This window comes from Hemiscyllium ocellatum, chromosome 49 (assembly GCF_020745735.1).
Source record: "Hemiscyllium ocellatum isolate sHemOce1 chromosome 49, sHemOce1.pat.X.cur, whole genome shotgun sequence".
Classification (NCBI taxonomy): Eukaryota; Metazoa; Chordata; class Chondrichthyes; order Orectolobiformes; family Hemiscylliidae; genus Hemiscyllium; species Hemiscyllium ocellatum.
Window position 1 is genome coordinate 7,821,326 of NC_083449.1, and position 21,716 is coordinate 7,843,041.

The 21,716-nt window shown below is 42.0% G+C and overlaps 1 protein-coding gene and 1 pseudogene across 1 annotated transcript in view; one reads left to right on the forward strand and one right to left on the reverse strand.

Annotated features, from left to right (window-relative positions):
- Positions 1–21,716, reverse strand: part of LOC132837315 (histone H3-like) — a 489,210-nt gene that overhangs the window by 123,323 nt on the left and 344,171 nt on the right. The window lies entirely within an intron of this gene.
- Positions 4,976–5,278, forward strand: LOC132837219 (histone H4-like; annotated as a pseudogene).

The following is a 21,716-nucleotide window of genomic DNA, read 5'->3' on the forward strand; positions in this document are numbered from 1 at the left end:
CTTGGGGTTCAAGCCTATAGCTCCCTGAAAGTGACCATGCAAGTGGATAGAGTGGTATCTAGAAGAAGGCGTATGGTGTGCTTGCCTTATTGGTTGACTTTCCTTGGGCCATACTTAGAGTATTGTGACAAAAGATGAATTTTATCCTTCTCAGTTACTGATAACTGAAATATTTCCTTCAATGTGCTCACTATCTACCTCACATACGGTTCTTCAAACTAACAACATCGTCTATTTGTTCACCTCGATTGTAACGTTAAAAATATCCTTACTAAAGTTCAGAACCTGTGAGGACAACCTCAATCGGGACCTTGGGTTCCTGTCACATGACACACTCTCTCACTCACACACACATGCAGACTATCTCTCATCCACATGCTTTCCCTCATACACACATACATACACCCCCCCACACTCACACCCAGGCACACACCCTCTCACAGGCTTATACTCTAACACACTCATACACACACTTTACCAATCATACACACACGCATTCGCATGTGTACTCACACTAAAATGCTCTCTCTCTCTCTCACACACACGCGCACACGCACACATGCAAGTCCTGGGGGTAAACTTGCATTTGCAGATACATTCTATTTTGCTCAAAAAGAGCACAATCTGCAGGCAGTCAATCCATGTAATGTTTTATTTATTCCTACTTTGGCAATAGAACCAGTCTGACTCAAGATTGGGATACAGACAGACTCTAGCCTCACAACTTTAGTACATTGTCTGAGCTGAGATGTCACCCTTTTTTAAATAAAATCTGAAGTCATCTTGTGAATGTGACTTAAAAGAAGTTCTGGGATGTATGTATTAATGAACTGAAACCTGCAACCCATTCGAAAAGATGAAACACTGAACAGCAATCTAGGTTTCTCTTCAAAATATCATTTCAGTTGCATGACAGTATAATCTTTTGCGATAGATTCTGTGTCTCATGATCCTGTTTCATAGCTACCTGATGAAGGAGCAGCGCTCTGAAAGCTGGAACTTCCAAATGAACCTGCTGGACTATATTCTGGTGTTGTGTGATTTTTCAATTGTGGTCGGCATATTACAGGAAGTATGTGGAGGATTTAGAGAGGGTGCAAAAGAGGTTTGCCAGAATGTTGTCTGGCAGGTATGAGCCAAAAAGAGAAGCTAGAAAAACCCGGGTAGTTTTCTTCTGAGCAGCAGAGACTGAGGGCAGACGTAATAGAAGTCTGTAAAATTTTGAAAAGAGTTGTGGACCAGGTTGAGGTTCTTGATCTAGATTTTTTCGCTAAGCTGGAAGGTTCATTTTCAGATGTTTTATCACCTCACTACCATTTTAGTGAGCCTCCAGATAGAGCATTGGTGGTATGGCCCACTTTCTATTTATGTGACCACAGCATTGGACAAACAGACAGAAACTAGCCATGAGGATACATGAACATCAACTAGCCACAAAAAGACATGACCCACTCTCACTAGTATCCTTACATACAGATGAGGAAGGACACCACTTCGACTGGGACAACACATCCATCCTAGGACAAGTCAAACTGAGACATGAAATAGAACTCCTAGAAGCATGGTATTCCAACCGGAACTCCATCAACGAACAGATTGACTTACATCCCATTTACCACCCCAGAGAAAATGAACACTAAATGACATCACCACAGGAAACGACACCACCACAGGAAATGACATCACCAACCCAAGGAAACTTAAACATATAAACAAAAAGCAGGCCATACCACCAGTGCTTCATTCAGAGGCTCACTGATGATGTTACCTACAAAACGTCTAAAAGCAAACCTTCCATCTCAGTGAGCAAACCTACATCCAGATGTCTATAAAATTATGAGATGCATGCTTAAGGTCAGAATCTTTTTCCAAAAGTTGAAATGTCTAAAACTAAGAAGCATGCATATAAGGTGAGATGGGGAAAGTTCAAAGGAGACCTAAGATGCAGTTTCTTTTAACGTAGAGAGTGGTAGGAGTGTAACGCACTGCCAGGGGTGGTGACGGAGGCATATATGATAAAGGTATTGAAGGGACTATAAAATAAGCAAATTAACATGCAAGAAATGGAGGGATATGGACCTTGGGCAGGCAGAAGGAATTAAATTTCATTCGGCATCATGTTCAGCACAACATCGTGGGCTGAAGGACCCATTCATGTGCTGTACAATTCTATGTTCAGATTTAATGTAGTGCATATTTCGGATGAGGATTTATTCAAATTGATTGGAAATAGGTAGAATATAGATAAAAAATATAAACTTTATTTCCTTGGTGGTATTTGACTCTTGGTTTTAACATATCTCTCTGGAAATGGAGCTCAATGTGAACCTGACTCAATCCACTCTGTGACTGTGGAAAGGATGTTCTTCACTCTGACAGCAGTAACATACCTGCTGTTTGTTCGAAGCAGCTGGTCACACTTGGCTCTGTACCGAGGGAATATTACATTGTCTTGGTCCTTTGAATACTTGCCTGGAGGAAGACAGAAGAGATACCTCCTGTAAATCAACATCAATTGTGATTGGCAACATCAATGTAACATTCAGTTAATGATCATTAGGATTTTTTGTTTAAAGCCAGACATTTAAACAGGACCACAGATCTGATTCCACTCCTGCTCTGAGCTGCTCCTTGTTCATTTTTACTTACAATTCTAACACCAGTTGAGTGAGATTCAGAAACTAAACAACACCCATACAGCTCCATGAATGGGGCCATCTGATGCAAGTGAGTATGTGGATATGTGAGTTTATTTATTGATCTATGCCTGTCAGTTCCTGCTTGGTGAATGTATGGGTGTAGTTTTCAAACTGTAACTTTCGGTATATGGTAAATATATTTACATATTCACTCAGCATTGACTGGTCTGGTCTCATTGATAACTAGACAATCATAAAAAAAAACAGCATCAGTGGGGGGTGGGGTGGCATTCAGCCCATCTTGTCCATGCCACCGCCAACACACCCAGGTGCCCTTTCTCATCCCACTTTCCTTCCACAGCCAGTAACCTTGCAGTTTACAACCCTTGAGGTGCAGTTCCAGGGAATTTTGTATAAAAAAAAGGTCTCTGCCTACACCACCAAATTAGGCAGTGAATTCCAGATAGCCACCACTCTCTACACAAAAAAAAATCCTCATATCATCTAATCCTACAACCACTGAGCTTGAATCAGTGATACCTGGTTTTTGAACTGTCTGCCAAAGTAAACAGGTCCCTCCTGTCTAATGTCTCCCTCTCGCTAGTGCTGCTCCTTCATCAGGTTTTACACTATTTAGTACTGTAGACCTCGGAAACGGAAAACCATTAATTTAAGTGGGAAATATGCCTTCCCGGCAGCCTCCTGGTCCCTGGTTCTGGAACACTCCCTTTTATATACTCGGACCATGGTAAACAGCGATAATCAGACCCATGAATATTCCTTAATCATGGCACCTCTGTTCGAAGGAATACAACCCCAACCTCTCCAATCTCTCCTGATAGCTACAATTCTGGCAACATTCTAGTAAATCTCCCCTGCACTCGCTCCACAGCAATGACGTCCTTACTATAATGTGGTGACCTGACTGCACACAATACTCCTCTTGTTGCCACCACTGCCTCATATCGTTTCATTGTTATTTCCCTATTTTTGTATTCACCCCTCTGCCAATGAGGGAGAGCATTCCATGTGCCTTCTTTACAACCCCATCTATCTTTAGGGATCTGTTCATTTGCACACTAAGACCTCTCACTTCACCTGCCCCTCTCAGTATATTCCCATTTATTCTGGATTAGTGGTGCTGGAAGAGCAAGCAGTTCAGGCAGCATTCCCATTTATTGTCCATTTCCATTTATTGTCTGACTTCCCAAAATGCATTCCCTGACACTTATCAGAGTTGAACTCCATGTGCCACTTTCCTGCCCACTCCACCAAACCATCTATATAGTTTAGGAGCTTACAGCTACCCTCCACACTATCCACAACACAGTCAATTTTTGTGTTGTCTGCAAATTTCACAAATTTACCCACCATATTCAACTCCAAATCATTAATGTATAAAACAAACAGCACACGTCCCTACACTGAGCCATGCAGAGTACCACTTGAAACAACTTTCCATTCACAATGGCCACCATCTTTTCTTTCCTGTGACTAGCCAACTTTGGATCCAATTCAACACATTACCCTGTGTCCCATGGGCTTTTACGTCTTCGACCAGTCTGCTGTGATGCTGCTACTCCTTTAACAAACTTGTAAAAGACACAGGCTCCGAAAAGGCTGACTTGATGGGTTTTAGGGACATTTTGATTATAGCTAACTGATCACGCTTCAGGCAAAAGGCTTTCACATGTTTAAAAAGAACACTTATACAATGAAAGGGGAGTGCCCCAGTTTTCCCAGCTCACCTTTTCTTTGGTTTGATTTGGTTTTTGCCTGTCTGACTATTGGCCGAAAGCAGTCAGTCTCTGATATCTCTCCTGTCAGACCCTGTGTTTGATTTTACCTTTTGTGCCAAGGGGTCTTAATGGGGATTGTTTGTAAATGTTGGGAACACCATCATTAAGTTGGTATAATCTGTTGGGTTTTCAGATTTATAAGTTATTTTGTATTCTGTTCTCTTTTGTTTGTGTATCATTCGGTAAATTTGTAAATCAAACTGTTTTGTTTAAAACTCCTAGTTTGACCACATGCATCTCTCCTGGAATATCTTTGTTACACCCGCTTAAAATAACTAGCAAAGTTATGGTCTGGGTTACTTTCTTGAAATGTTTGGAGGGGGTTTGGCCTTTTCCATAACAGATTGGGGGCTGTTTGCAGAATTTATTCTGGAGTTCTGATTTGGGATTGGGTTGTTGGACTCAAGGGCAGCCAGTGGTAAGTCTCTCACTCTCTGTCAGCTCTTTCTCAGTCAGGTCGGGCCGGGCTGCATAACAAAAAAAGGAAGGGGAGGCAGCTCGGCTCTCATTCGGCAGCGATTGGATTGAAGAAATGTGATGTCTTGAAGAGGCAAAGGCCTGGGAAAAGGCGGAGCGAAGCGGCACCGCAAAGTGCTCCGTGATAACATCCAGGGCATCACGAAACCAGCCATCCGGCGCCTGGCTCGCCGTGGCGGGGTCAAGCGTATCTCGGGCTTGATCTACGAGGAGACCCGCGGGGTGCTGAAGGTTTTCCTGGAGAATGTGATCAGGGATGCGGTCACCTACACTGAGCACGCCAAGCGCAAGACGGTCACAGCCACGGATGTGGTGTACGCTCTGAAACGCCAGGGTCTCACTCTCTATGGATTCGGCGGCTGAGCATAAAGCGACCCTTTTACAGCGAACCCAAAGGCTCTTTTCAGAGCCACCCAATCCCTTTGATAGTGTTACTTCAAGACAGGTTTTATTTTGTATCCATCAAACACTGATGTAAGCGGTAAAACTTTACACGATTTGCCAGCCACTTAGAAATATGTACCCCTAGGGGAAAGTGAGGACTGCATCTACTGAAGATGAGGGGGCTTATGCCCGGAACATCGATTCTCCTGTTCCTTGGAAGCTGCCTGACCTGCTGTGCTTTTCCAGCACCACACTCTCGACTCCAAACTGTGCCCGTCTGTCTCTGGGATGCAAAGCATTTTTGTAAACTCTGTTTCACGTCCTTTACATGTCAGTATGTTACTGGACTGTAACTCCAATCTTCTGAAGTGTAACTTGTTTTACACTGTAGGTGTCATCCATTGACATAAGAATGTGTTTCACGTAGTACGTACAATTTTGAAAGTACCGGATGCCACTTTGGACTGACTCAGGTAAGACTCACTGCCATCCACTCCTATACCCTATGAAAATCAACTTCTGCAAATTGAAGTTGGGTTTGTATTTATAACATTTTGATAAGGGATAATACTTTGTACATTGTTACTGACAATATCTGCAATATCACTGTGGATGTTACATTATTTATGTCAGTTTCTAGCTAATCAATAGTTGTATTGTATCCTAACAATTTATTGCTTTGCGAGTGACTTAGTATTTCATTCTGTTAGTTAGTTAGTTGTTGTTAGTTGTTTCTATTCTGGTATTTACTCAGTTTCAGTCAATCATTAGCATGTCAGAGAGCAAATATCTCAACATCTCGAAGTTTCTGATGAAATAGATGACTAATCTTTTTTCACTCCATCCCTGGTACGTCTCGGTAACTTATAACTGAATAATCAGTATGTGATCTGTGAGCGCATACATAGCGGAAAGTTAAAGTATACGGTGAATGATGCCTCCCAATCCTGTCATGCAGATACAGTGTATGTGCTGTAGTTACTAATTTCTTTCAGACTTGAGTCACTTTAAATATCTCATAGCAGAAGACCATTAGAAGCATGAGAATTCTGTGGCATTTCTATCTGCCTGTGTGTACTCTGTGAGAACAGATCGTAGAACATAGAACATAACAGCGCAGTAGAGGCTCTTCAGCCCTCGATGTTGCGCCGACCTGTCATACCAATCTGAAGCCTATCTATCCTACACTATTCCATGTACATCCATATGCCTGTCCAATGATGACTTAAATGTACTTAAAGCTGGCGAATCTACTACCATTGCAGGTAAACTGTTCCATATCTTTGCTACTCTCTGAGTAAAGAAACTACCTCTAACTTCTGACCTGTATCTATCACCCCTCAATTTAAAGCTATGTCCCCTCGTGCTCACCGTCATCATACTTGGCTCTCCCTGTCCACCCTATCTAACCCTCTGATTATCTTATATGTCTCTTTTAAGTCACCTCTCAACCTTCTTCTCTCTATCGAAAACAGTCTCAAGTACCCCAGCCTTTCCTTGTAAGACCTTCCCTCCATACCAGGCAACATCCTAGTAAATCTCCTCCTCACCCTTTCCAAAACTTCCATATCCTCCTTATAATGCGGTGACCAGAATTGTACGCGATACTCCAAGTGCGGCCGCACCAGAATTTTTTACAGCTGCAGCATAACCTTCAAGGTTTATGATCTTTTGGGGAAAAAAATGATCTGAAGGGAGTTGACAGAGTTGACGCTGGGAGTATGTCACTGCTTATGAGAAATCCAGAGTAAGGGACACAGTTTTGAACAGGAAGCCTTCTGTCTCAGAAAGAAACGTAGAACACTCTCCCCTTGTTGCAGTACAGCTGCAACTTTCAAGGGTTTGTGTACATGGACACAGAGAAGTTTCAGCTCATCTACACTACCAAGAGTCTTACCATTAGCCCAGTATTTTGCATTCCAGTTACTCCGACCAAAGTGAATCACCTCACACTAGTCCGCATTAAACTCCATTTCAACCCAGCTTTGCAACTTATCTGTGTCACTCTGTAACCTACACCATCCTTCGTCACTATCCAAATCTCCACCGACCTTAGTGTCGTCTGCAAATTTACTAACCCACCCTTTTACGCCCTCATCCAGATCGTTTATAAAAATGATGAACAGCAGTGGACCCAACACGACCCTTGTAGTACACCACTGGTAATTGGACTCCAGGATGAACATTTCCCATCACCACCACCCTCTGTCTTCTTTCAGCAAGCTAATTACTGATCCAAACTGCTCTCTCTCCCACAATCCCATTCCTCTGCATTTTGTACAATAGCCTACTGTGGGGAACCTTATCGAACGCCTTGCTGAAATCCATATACACCACATCAACCGGTTTACTCTCTTCTACCTGTTTGGCCACCTTCTCAAAGAACTCAATAAGGTTTGTGAGGCACGACCTACCCTTCACAAAACCGTGCTGACTATCCCTAATCAAAGTATTCTTTTATAGATGATTATAAATCTTATCTCTTATAACCTTTTCCAACACTTTACCAACAACTAAAGATCACAAAGGCTTTAGTTATGGTCTTCATCTCATTTCGATGTTTCGTGCCCATAACCAAAGACTCCCTTATGTATCAGAAAAAGATATATGGCTGCATTAGCATAAATTAAGCTGATAACCCAACCCTAACTGCTCTGTAATGAACAGAACAAGGGGAGAGTGTTCTACGTTTCTTTCTGAGACAGAAGGCTTCCTGTTCAAAACTGTGTCCCTTACTCTGGATTTCTCATAAGCAGTGACGTACTCCCAGCATCAACTCTGTTAACTCCCTTCAAATCATTTTTTTTCCCGAAAGATCATACATTGATCTTCAAAACTCCAATGAGAATATGCCCAACCATTTTATACTTGCAATGAGAGCCTATATATCAATGAGAGCCAATATATCAATCTGCAGCTCTACGTTTCTGCTATGTGAATATGTGAGTGCAGATATCACTCTCTCCCAGTAAGATTCTGCTATGTGCCTACTTGAGTGAAGTTATCACCCTATTCCTGTTGGTTTCTGCTTGTGAATATGACCGTTTCTGCTCTGTAAATGTGATAGTTTATTCAAGTATCCATGTCAATTTCTGCATTGTTTAAATGTGAATGTAGTTATCAATGTCCACCTGCCGTCTTCTGCTAAGTGAATATGTGGGGGTCCGTATTGAAATGTACTTGTCACTGTTAGTGACATGAATGAATGAGTGTAGTTATCAACCCTTCCCTGTCAGTTTCTTCCATGTGAATGTATTGATGTAGTTAGTCTTAACTCTAATATCCAGCATACGCAATCCTCACTTTTGCCCATCCATCTGTACCTGTCAGTTTCTGATCTGTGAATATGGATCTGTCCATCAGTTTCTCCAATTTGAATATGGCAACCTATTTATCTATTTCTCCCAGTCAGTTTCTGTGATGTGAAGATGATGGTCCAATTATCCATCTGCCCATGTCAGATTCTGCTGTGTGAATATGAGTGTGTCTACCTCTCTACCTGTCAGCGTTTGCAACGTCGCTGTTATTTTAGTTATCAATCTGCTTCATTAGGTTCTAGGTGAATGTAAGAATGTCGCCATCAATATATACCTGTGAAATTCTGCACTGGCAATGTGAGTGTGTTATCAAAATGGTCATGTCAGTTTCTGCAACGTAAATGTGTTTCTTCAATCATCAGTCTATCCCTGACAGCTTCAACTATATGAATGGATGAGTGCATCTGTACCTGAAAGTATCTGTGCCTGTCAGTTTGTGCTCTGTGAATAAGTGAGTGTACTTATATATTTGTCTCTGTTTAACATGACACTTGCAGAAACTGCAGGAGCTCTTTTTAATTCAAATCTCAGGTGCTCAACATGAATAAGATTTTATCTATTGCCATACATGTCAGGGTGGCATAGTAGCACAATGGTGCCAGGGATGCTGATTCAATTCCAGCCTTGGTTTATTGCCCGTGTGCAGTTTGCATGTCCTGCCCGTGTCTGCATGGGCTTCCTCTGGGTGCTCTAGTTTCTTTGCATGGTCCAAACATGTGCAGGTTTGCTGGATTAGCCATTGTAAATTTTCCTGTAGTATTCAAAGATGTGCAGTGTCAGTGGGTTAACTATGGTAAATTTGGAGCTATGGGGATAGGGTGGGGTCTACATCTGGGTGGGATCCGCTTTGGAGAGTTGTTGCGGGGGTGAGGGCCAAATGAACTCAATCTGCACCGGAGAAATTCTATGTACTGTAATTGAAAGTGAGACTTTTTTCTACCATTTTCAGTCTCTGACAGCGTAAAGCAGTTTGGGTAATTTCCCAATTATGGTACAGTTTATGATTGTAAGTTATATTCTGAATGTGCATTTTGAACTTATTGTTCATATGTTTATAACAAGACCCCTTTATGAGAGATTTTTCATTCTGTGAACAATAATCCCTGGGGATCTGTCTGAATGTGTACCTTTTTATATCAATATTTAATTTCCCTTTGGACCACTTGAAAACAAAGTATTCATTCAGTCATTTTGTATGAGATGTGCTCAGTTTTCACTTTGTGGAAACAAATTAAATTGCAATATTTGTTTCAATCTGGCACTTGGCCTGCTATCTAATTCCTCCAGTTTGGATAAACAGAATTGATACATGAATTACATACTGTCATAGAGTCAGACAGCAAGTTTAAACCATGGTGAGATAATTGGAGGAATAATTAAACTGAATACTTATTTACTTCTTTCCCTATTTAAGTGGAATACATTGTTAGCATGCAATAGGTTCAGTATTTCCAAATAAACAAGTGGAGTTTACTTTTTGACCAACGTCAAAGATTGCATTAAATTCTATAGGAAGTTCTCTTGTGCACTGGACTGACATATGTCAGTCTTACCTTTCCTGTTTAATTTAAGGAGATGCTGGCTCACCCAACCATGTGATCCTAGTCGGCATGATTTTTCTATTTTTGTCTACGGACCTATTAACCTGACAGTATTTCTGTGTTTTGCAAATTGTTCTGTACCCACTGTGTATTGGCGCCATCTCACTCTTTGTTGTGTCCAGAAACCATCAGTTTCCTTTAAGTCCTTCATTACGTAAATAAGGACAATAACTGGTGTGGTCTGTAACTATTTGTTCTTCTCTGTGAGTGCAGAACTAATCTGTTTCTTCCATTCACTTGTACAGTTTGTGTACTTGGGAAGACCTGTCAGTCTGTGCTATTCAGTGGGACTGTGGTACGGTTTATTGTCCTTCAAAACTCTGCTCAGATGTGACAGACTGTCAACAGATTAGAGCCATGGTGTCTAGTGAAAAACTTGGAAACTAAAATTTAATGTTGACTACTCGGGCTGTTGTGTACATGCACTGATTTTATGTATATTGGATTGGAAATTACAGTGTGGAAACAGGCCCTTCAGCCCAACAAGTCCACACTGACCCACCAAAGCGCAAGCCACCCAGACCCCATTCACCTACATTTACCCCTTCACCTAACACTACAGCAATTTAGCATGGCTAATTCACCTAACCTGCACATCTTTGGACTGTGTGAGGAAACCGGAGCACCCAGAGGAAACCCACGCAGACACAGGGAGAATATGCAAACTCCACACAGTCAGTAGCCTGTGGAATTGAACCCAGGTCTCTGGCGCTGTGAGGCAGCAGTGCTAACCATTGTACCACCGTGCCGCCCACAAAATGATTTTTGAAAGGAACAGTTGTTATGATACAGGAAGAATGCCCACACTCGATTGATCCTGCTTCAATCTTCCTGCATTGTGTTACTGAGCAGTTAAATGCTTGCTGTAAAGTGGACAACCAGTTAACAAAGGAGAGAGTTTTCAGTTCATGTTTCCTAAAGGGAATGGAAAAAATCTTATTTTCTTTGACTGTATCTGTAAAATTCCAGACAAGTCAAACCACAGCACATTGTCATAGAAAGGATCTGTGCTGTTCTTCAGAGTCAAGGAAGTAAAAGCAATGGACGTTTGCAACTCCGACAGTGCAGTGTCTAACTGGGGATAATGATATCAAGGTGTGGCCTTCAGAGAGTCACACAGTTACACAGCACAGAAACAGACCCTTTGGTCCAAGCTGGGTTAGTGGTGCTGGAAAAGCACAGCAGTTCAGGCAGCATCTGAGGAGCAGTAAAATCGACGTTTTGGGCAAAGCCCTTCATCAGGAAACCCTTTGGTCCAAGCTGTTATCGCTGACCAGAGATCCTAACCTGACCTAGTCCTATTTAAGTTAAAAATCTTACAACACCAGTACAACAGGTTTATGTGGAAGCACTAGCTCTTAGAGCAATGAAGGAGCAGTGCACTGAAAGCTAGTGCTTCCAAATAAACCTGCTGTAGGATAAACTGGTGTTGTGTGATTCTTAACTTTGTCGACCCCAATCCAACGCTGGCAACTCCATATCATGGCAAATCCCACTTGCCAGCATTTGGCACATATCCCTCTAAACTGTTCCTATTCTTGTATATATCCAGGTGCATATAAAAGGTTGTGATTATACCCACCACCTCCACTTCCTCTGGTAACTCATTCCTACAAGAGCCACCCTCTATGTGATAAAGTAACCCCACAGACCCTTTAAAAATCTTTTTTTCCACAATTCAAACCTGTGCACTCTATTTTTAGACTCACCCATATTCGGAAAAAGACACTGGCTATTCACCCTATCATGCCCCTCATAACTTTCTCAACCTGGTCAAAGATCACACCTCATTCTCCGACAGTCCAGGGAACAAAGCAATTGCCTGATCAGCCTCTCCCTAAAACTCAAAACCTCCAGTCCCGGCAACAAAACATCTTGATGAGGGTTGTGCAGTTGACGTGGTTTACATGGACTTCTGTAAGGCCTTTGTCGAAGCATAATCCCCGACTGGGGATGAAAGACTCAGCGGGCATGCAGGCAGTATTCAGGCTAGTAGTAGGTGTTTATTCAACCTGAAACCAGTTAGTGCAGGCAGATGGCCAAATGAGACTGGCCTCAGGAGAGAAATGCATGACACACTCTGATTTTACAATAAGAAGCAATATTGTTTATAAACTTTCTGATATCAATCACATACAACTTGATTATGATGTTTCTCCCTCTTACTTCGCATACCCTATTCAATGAGGCACCTAATCAATGATGGGCATTTATATGGACAGCTCCAGGATCCCCTGGGCTCTCAGAGTTTAAAGGACACTGTAATCTCTAGGCCTTGCGGTCTTTCAATGCGTCCTATTCATTCACATTCTGAAGTTATTTTCTGTACACCCTTGTGTTTCTCTCAGTCCAGCTTGTTTCTAGGGACAGCTTGATTGCTGTTATTCATTGTATTTCATTTTATTAAGTTCAAATGCTCCTCTGATATAATTAGGACACTGGGGAATATATGAAGAAAAAACAAAAGGACTGTTTGTTTTGACTTACTTGCCATAGATTTGTAATTTTAATTTGTGTTATAAAAACTCAGTTACAAGGTGTAAAGTAATTTAGCTATCCCAACTATGAGCACTTTGTGATTAATGGGCTGTGAGCAATCTATTTTGATCTGCGCATAAGAGAAGTCATTACCTAAAGCTAACCAAGGGGAGAAAGTGAGGACTGCAGATGCTGGAGATCAGAGCTGAAAATGTGTTGCTGGAAAAGCGCAGCAGGTCAGGCAGCATCCAAGGAACAGGAAATTCGACATTTCCTGAAGAAGGGCTTATGCCCGAAACATCGATTCTTCTGTTCCTTGGATGTTGCCTGACCTGCTGCGCTTTTCCAGCAACACATTTTCAGCTCTTAAACTAACTAACCTTCACATCCAGGTTTAAATGCTTATTTTCCCCTTTATGCTTTAGTATTATGCACCTATTTTTTATGCTGGAAACTACGGTGATGATGCTACGTCTCTTTATGAGAACCTAATTCTTAATATTCAAACTTATTTCAAGAAACTGAATACAATAAGATAACTTTAGCTGTTGCACCCTCAACTGTTTGAAGGGATTAATAGGCTGTAACTAGTGTCTGGTGTCTGTTCATTCAGATTAGATTAGATTATTTACAGTGTGGAAACAGGCCCTTCGGCCCAACAAGTCCACACCGACCTGCCGAAGCGCAACCCACCCATACCCCTACATATACCCCTTACCTAACACTACGGGCAATTTAGCATGGCCAATTCACCTGATGCGCACATCTTTGGACTGTGGGAGGAAACCGGAGCACCCGGAGGAAACCCACGCAGACACGGGGAGAACGTGCAAACTCCACACAGTCAGTCGCCTGAGGCGGGAATTGAACCCAGGTCCCTGGCGCTGTGAGGCAGCAGTGCTAACCACTGTGCCACCGTGCCACCCATTCACTGGGACAATTACCCTTTCATTTAATGTGGCTGGAGTTACTCATTTATTGGATCTTAGGTCTGCTTGTCAGAACTGTTTCAAATGGGAACAAGCTGGGTCCTTTTTACTGTCCTCAGAGTGGCTTGTTCAATGGTATCATTCTGCCTTATTGTGCGAGTAGGCTGCTTGGCGTAGTTTCTGCCTGCCATTGTGTTTCACATCCTGCTGTTTAATTCTTAAAGGTCAGTTTTTGTTAACAGACATGGGCCACTCTATTCTGGCCAGGTACGTGCCACTCCTACAACCTTTGACAAAGTCCCATATAAAAGACTGGTCCAATTTCGGCTCTTGGAGTCTTAAGCAAACTGGATCTGAAATGAGCTTGCAGCCAGGATGCAAACTATAATGGTGGAGGGTTGTGTTTGTGATAGGAAGCCTGTGACCAGTGGTGTACCTCAGGGATCAGTGCTGGAACCCTTGCTGTTTGTTATGTACATATTAACAATTGGATATGAATGTCGAACATATAATTAGTAAGCCTGCAGATGAATTTTTCGTGCGGAAATATTATATGTTTCAGTGCAGCCTTGGAGTGCAAAGGGCCTGTTCCTACGCTGTATTGTTCTTTAATCTATGACATGAAAGTCGGTGGCATTGTTGACAGTGAGGGGGATGGTCTCAGGCTACAGTATGAGAACATTGGGCACTGCAATGACAGATGGAATTTAATCCTGATAAATGTGAGGTAATGCATTTTGGAAGGTCTAATAAGGCAAAGAATTACACAATGAAGGAATGGTCCCACGTCAGTACTGAGGGGCCTTGGTGTGCAAGTCTGTAGATCACAGAAGGTGTCAGTACAGGCAGACAGGCTGCTGAAGAAGGCATACAGAACGTTTTCCTTCAGTACCGGAGCTGTTGAATATAAGAGCAAGGAAGTCTTATTACAACTTTATACAACAGATCAAATACTGTGTGCAGTTCTGACTGTCACACAATTAGAAGGATGGGATTGGCTGGAGAGGATGCAGTAGGTTGGAAAGACTTCCTTAAAAGAGGAGACCGCATGAGCTGGGTTTGGTTTCCACGGAGCAGAGGATGTTGAGGGAGGATCTGACTGAGCTTTACTAAATTGTGAAAGATGCAGACAGAGTAGCTTGTGAGAATCTTTCTCCCCATGGCAGCTGTGTCTAAAACCAGAGAATACAACGTGAAGGTGCAGGGAAAGCAGTTTAGGGGATATCTAAGAAAACTATTTTGAGCTAGAGGGTGGGTAAAATTTGGATCATGCTGCCTGAGTATGTGTTGGAATACTCTCACAGCATAAAAAGAAGCATCTGAATATGCCCTTAAGAAACCAGGACATAGTTAGCTATGGGTCAAGTGCAGGTAAGTGGGATGAATGCAGTTTGCTGTTTGTTGGACATCATGGACATGGTGGGCTGAAGGGTCTGTTTCTATGCTGTATGACTCCACATATCTATAACATGCTTGTAAATCTTTTCTACACTATCTCAAGTTTAATAACATCTTTCCTGGAGAAGGGTGATGAGCGTTGTGGAAGCTTGGAGCTAGAACAAACAGAGTTGTTATCTCTGGTTTATTGCCCGTGTCACATAATAATGAGAGGAGAGAGAGGAGTTGAGCACGTGACTAAAGGGATCGGAGGGAGAGTTTTCTATACCTGGATAATTGGTATTAACGCACCCCTAGTCCCACAAGTCCCATTTGTGGAAGGTGGGACTTCCACAAAAATGATAGTCTACACCTGAAGCAAAGTGATACAAATATCCTGGGGGAAGCTTGCTAATGCTCTTTGGGAGGGTTTAAACAAATTCAGTAGGGGGATGGAAATCTAAATTGTAGTTCCTGTGTCCAGAGGTTGAGTGTAGTTAGGTCAGAAAAATGGTTACAATGTCACAAGTGTGCACCAGCAAGTTGGTGGTTTGAAGTGTGTCGACCTCAACACCAGGAGTATCCAGAATAAGTGGGTGAACTTGCAGCACGGTTTGGTACCTGGGACCTTGATATTGTGGCCATTTCAGAGATATGGATCGAGCAGGAACAGGAATGGTTTCGTAGGTTCCGGGATTTCGATGTTTCAGTAAGAACAGAGAAGATGGTAAAAGAGGGGGAGGTGTGGCATTGTTAGTCAAGGACAGTATTACTGTGGCAGAAAGGATGTTTGAGGACTCGTCTAATGAGGTAGCATGGTCTGAGGTTAGAAACAGGAAAGGAGAGGTCACCCCATTGGGAGTTTTCTATAGGCCTCAGAATAGTTCCAGAGATGTAGAGAAAAGGATTGTAAAGATGATTCTGGATAAGAGTGAGTGTTACAGGGTAGTTGTTATGGGAGACTTTAACTTTTCAAAATATTGATTGGAAATACTATACTATGAGTACTTCAGATGGGTCAGTTTCTGTCCAATGTGTGCAGAGGGTTCCCTGACACAGTATGTAGACAGGCCAACCAGGGGCGAGGCAACAATAGATTTGGTACTGGGTAATGAACCTGGCCAGGGTTAGATTTGGAGGTAGGTGAGCTCTTTGGTGAGAGTGACCTCAATTCGGTTATGTTTACTTTAGTGAAGGAAAGGGATAGGTTTATATCACAGGGCAAGATTTACAACCAGGGGAAAAGGCAATTATGATGCAATTAGGCAAGATTTATGATGCATAGGATGGGAAAGGAAACCACAGGGGAAGGCAAAATTGAAATGTGGAGCTTATTCAAGGAACACCTACGTCGTGTCCTTGATTAGCATATACCTGTCAGTGAGGGAGGAAGTGGCCGAGTGAGAGAGCATTGGTTTACTAAGGCAGTTGATCTCGTCAAGAGGAAGAAGGCGGCTTATGTTATGATGAAACGTGAAGGCGCAGCTAACGCGCTTGAGAGTTACAAGCTAGCCAGGAAAGACCTAAAGAAAGAACTAAGAAGAGCCAGGAGGGGACAAGAGAAGTCTTTGGCAGATAGGATCAAGGAAAACCCTAAAGTTTTCTATAGCTATATCAGGAATAAAAGAATAACTAGAATAGCTTCCGGGCCAATCAAGGACAGGAGTGGGAAGTTGTGCGTGGAGTCCGAGTAGGTAGGAGAAGTGTGAAATGAATATTTTTCATCAGTATTCACACTGGAAAAAGACAATGTTGTTGAGGAGAATACGAGTTACAGGCTACTAGACTAGATGGGATATAGGTTCACAAGGAGGAAGTGTTAGCAATTCTGAGAAGTGTGAAAGTAGATAATCCCTTGGGCCAGATGGGATTTAACCTAGAATTCTTGGGGAAGCCAGGGAGAAGATTGCAGAGCCTTTGGCTTTGATCTTTATGTCGTCATTGCATACAGGAGTAGTGCCAGAAGATTGAAAGATAGCAAATGTTGTCCCCTTGTTCAAGAAGGGGAATAGAGATCACCTTGGTAATTATAGATCAGTGAGCCATACTTTGGTTGTGGGTAAAGTATTGGAAAAGGCTAATAGAGACGGGATTTATAATCCTCTTGATAGGAATAAGTTGATTAGGAATAGTCAAAATGGTTTTGTGAAGTGCAAGTCATGCCTCACAAATCTTATCGAGTTCTTTGAGAAGATAACCAAACAGGTGGATGAGGGTAAAGCAGTTAATGTGATGTATATGGATTTCAGTAAAGTGTTTGATAAGGTGTTTTCAGTAAGGTTCCCAACTGTGGGCTCTTGTACAAAATATGGAAGCATAGGATTGAGGGTGATTTAGCGGTTTGGTTCAGAAATTAGCTATCTGAAAGAAGACAGTGGATGGTAGTTGATGGGAAATGTTCATCCTGGAGTTCAGTTACTAGTGGTGTACTGCACGGATCTGTTTTGGGTCCACTGCTGACCTGGTGAGGGTGCAGAAAGATGGGTTTGTAAATTTGCGGATGACACTAAGGTCAGTGGAGTTGTGAATGGTGCCGAAGGTTATTACATGTTACAGAAGGACATGGATAAGCTGCAGAGTTGGGCTGAGAGGTGGCAAATGGAGTTTAATATGGAAAAGTGTGAGATGATTCACTTTGGAAGGAGCAATAGGAATAAAGAGTACTGGCCTAATGGTAAGGTTCTTGGCAGTGTAGATGAACAGAGAGACATCTGTGTACATGTACGTAGATCCCAGAAAATTGCCACCCAGGTTGATCTGTTTGTTAAGAAGGCATACAGTAGTTAGCTTTGATTGGGAGAGGGATTGGGTTTTGGAACCAAGCGAACATGCTGCAGCTCTACAAAACTCTGGTGTGGCCGCACTTGGAAAGTTGCATCCAGTTCTCGTCATATCACAGGAAGGATGTGGAAGCTTTGGAAAGGGTTCAGAGGTGATTTACTGGGATGTCGCCTAGTCTGGAGGGAGTGTCTTATGAGGAAAGGCTGTGGGACATGAGGCTTCATTAGAGAGAAGTAGTTTGAGAGGTGACTTAATAGAGACATATAAAATAATCAGAGGGTTAGATAGTGTAGGCATGAGACCCTTATTCCTCCGATGGTGATGGCTGACATGAGGGAACATCGCTTTAAATTCAGGCATGATAAATATAGGAGAGATGTCAGAGTAGTTTCTTTACTCAGTAGTAGAGGCATGGTATGTTCTGCCTGCAACTGTAGTGGACTTGCCAACTTAAATGGTCATTGGATAAACATATGGATGAAAATGGAATAGTATACTGTGCTGTCATGTTCTAGTTCAATTATTTCACTAAATCTTTCCTACTCCATTGTTTCAAATTACGATTATGTGGTCGCATTCATTATTTGAGAAAATAGTATTGAGTTTTCTTGTATTAAGAATGCAGGGCTACTTGTAGAAAATGAAAGTTAATTTGTAACAATGGCACAAGAAGCCTTTTTGACGAAGATAGAGTCATTAAAAAAATCTGTTCCTGCAAGTTGGAGAAATGGAGAATGATGTTGTGCTAAAGGTGGGGATGGCAGCTCCTCTGCCACCATGATACATTGTTGGAAATGGAATGCTGTCTGAATGGGAGTAGAATTGTTAGCTGGATGTCTCTGATTGCTGCAGACCACAATGACTTCATGTGAGAGTGATGTTAATCTTGATTGTGTCATTTTATGTTGCCTGCATTATATATGGAACTCCATATCTATTAGTCCTGCTCTGCAGTAATGATGTTTGTATTTTGAACTAATGTTGAACCAGTCAGTTGCTGTGTGTCTGTTTGTGTGTGCCTGCAGTAATTATTTTCCACTGTCAGGAACAACATTAGAAATTCCTGGAGAAACTCAGTTCTGAATAACAGTCACTGGCCCCAATATATAAACTCTGCTTTCTAGCAGCGGATGCTGCCAGATTACGAATTTTTCCAGCAATTACTACATTTGTTTCCAGCCTCAAGCATCTTCAGTTTTATTTGTCAGGCTTTGGCACACAATGGGTGTTTGGAATTCACATTATTTAATTGCCATGTCTCTGTACGTGACAACTATTCATTAAAGAATTAACTCTGTCCTGCCCAATCACTAATAAACTTAATAACACTGTTTCATCCTGTAAATTGGTGACTTTTGTCTGGTTTCCTTCTATCTCTGTATTTAACATCTATGTTGTATATGGTTCTTGAAATGATGTTATGGTCAGATTTTTTTTCCATCTTGATTTTAACTTTAAAAACGTAACTTTAAATGTAGATTTAATGCCTCTTCCAGGCATCTATTTCAACAAGAATTCAGTCTAAACCCCTTGAAAAATGGTGTAAAATATCAATGGGCTTGACAATATTAGACAATATTAGCTCTTTCAAAAGCTGATTGGCAGCAGATGTTCACAGGTGAAGGGACGGCTGGAAAATAGGAAACCTTCAAAAATGAGATAACAAGAGTCCAGAGACAGTCTGTTCCTGTTAGGGTCATAGGCAAGTCTGGAAAGTGTAGGGAATGCTGGATGATGGAGATATTGAGGCTTCTTTCTCTTAATGAGGAGAAAGAAGGAAACATACGTCAGTATAGACAGCAGTGAATCCTTAGAAGAGGAAAAGACAGTAGGAGTATAATTAAAAGGGAAATCAGGAGGGCAAAATGGGGACATGAGATAGTTTTGGCAAATAGTTTTAAGGAGGTTCCCAAGGGATTTTATGAATACATTAAGGACAAAAGGGTAACAAGGGAGAAATTAGGGTCTCTCAATGATCAGAAAGGTGGTCTTTGTGTGGCGCCGCAGAAGATGGGGAAGATACTAAATGAGTATTTTGCATCAGTGTTTACTGTGGAGAAGGACATGGAGGGTATACAATGTGGGGAAATAGATGGTGACATCTTGAAAAAATGTCCATATTTCAGAAGTAATATTACCGAATGTCTTGAAACACATAAAGATGGATAATTCCCCAGATCCTGGTCAGGCGTACCATAGAACTCATTGGGAAGTTACGGAAGTGCTTGGCGTATCTATTGCCAAGATATTTTTAACATCGATAGTCACAGGTGAGGTGCCGGAAGACTAGAGGTTGGCTAACATGGTGTTACTATTTAAGAAAGGTGATAAGGAAAAGCCAGGGAACCATAGGCTGGTGAGCCTGCCATCGGTGTTGGGCAAGATGTTAGAGAGAATCTTGAGGACAGAACTTACACATATTTCGACAGTCAAAGACTGATTCGGGACAGTGGACATGGTTTTGTGCGTGGGAAACCATGATACACAAACTTGATTGAGTTTTTTTTGAAGAAGTAACAAAGAGGATTTCCCCATGGGAGACCAGTTAGCAAAGTTAGATCTCATGGAATACAGGGAGAGGTAGCCATTTGGAAACAGAACTGGCTCAAAGGTTGAAGACAGAGAGTGGTAGTGAAGGGTTGTTTTTAAGAATGGAGGACTGTGACCAGTGGAGTACCACAAGGATTGGTGCTGTATCCACTACTTTTTGTCATTTATATAAATGATTTGGATGTGAGCATAGGAGGTATAGTGAGTAAGTTTGCAGATGACACCAAAATTGGAAGTGTAGTGTACAACGAAGGACATTACTTCATATTATAATGGGATCTTGATCAAATGGGCCAATGGGTTGAGGAGTGGCAGATGGAGTTTAATTCAGATAAATGTGAGGTGCTGCATTTTGGGAAAGCAAATCTTAGCAAGACTTAAACACTTAATGGTAAGCTGCAAGGGAGTGTTACTGAACAAAAAGACCAAGGTGTGCAGGTGCATAGTTCCTTCAAAGTAGAGTCGCAGGTAGACAGGATAGTGAAGGCGGTGTTTTGTATGATTTCCTTTATTGGTCAGAATATTGAGTACATGTTGATGCCATACTGGACATTGGTGAGGCCACTTTTGGAATATTGCATACAATTCTGGTCTCCTTCCTATCAGAAGAATGTTGTGAAACTTGAAAGGATTCAGAAAAGATTGAAAAGGATGTTGCCAGGGTTGGAGCATTTGAGCTAGAAGGAAAGATTGAATGGGCTGGGGCTGTTTTCCCTGCAGCATCGGAGGCTGAGGGGTAAACTGAAAGTGGTTTATAAAATCATGAGGGGCATGGATAGGATAAATAGACAAAATATGTTCCCTGGAGTGGGGGAGTCCAGAACTAGAGCGCATAGGTTTACAGAAAGATGGAAAAGAAATAAAAAGACCTAAGTGGCAAGGTTTTCATGCAGGGAGTGGTACATGTATGGAATGAGCTGCCAGAGGAAGTGGTGGAAGCTAGTACAATTGCAACTTTTAAAAAGCATCTGAATGCGTATCTGAATAGGAAGGGTTTTGAGGGATATGGGCCGGGTGCTAGCAGATGGAACTAGATTGAGTTGGTTTATCTGGTCGGCATGGATGAGTTGGACCAAAGGGTCTGCTTCCATGCTGTACATCTCTTTGATTCATTAATTGATGAGGGTAGAGTGGTGGACATGATGTATAAGGACTTCAGTAAGACGTTTAAAAGATTTCCTCATTGTAGACTGGTTAGCAAGGTTAGATCACATGAAAGTCATGGAGAACTAGCAATTTGGACAGAGAATTGACTTGAACATGGAAGACAGAGGGTGGTGGTGGAGGGTTACCTTTCAGACTGGAGTCCTGTGATCAGTGGTGTGCCACAAGGATCGGTGCTGGGTTCACTGCTTTTTCGTCATTTATATAAATGATTTGACTG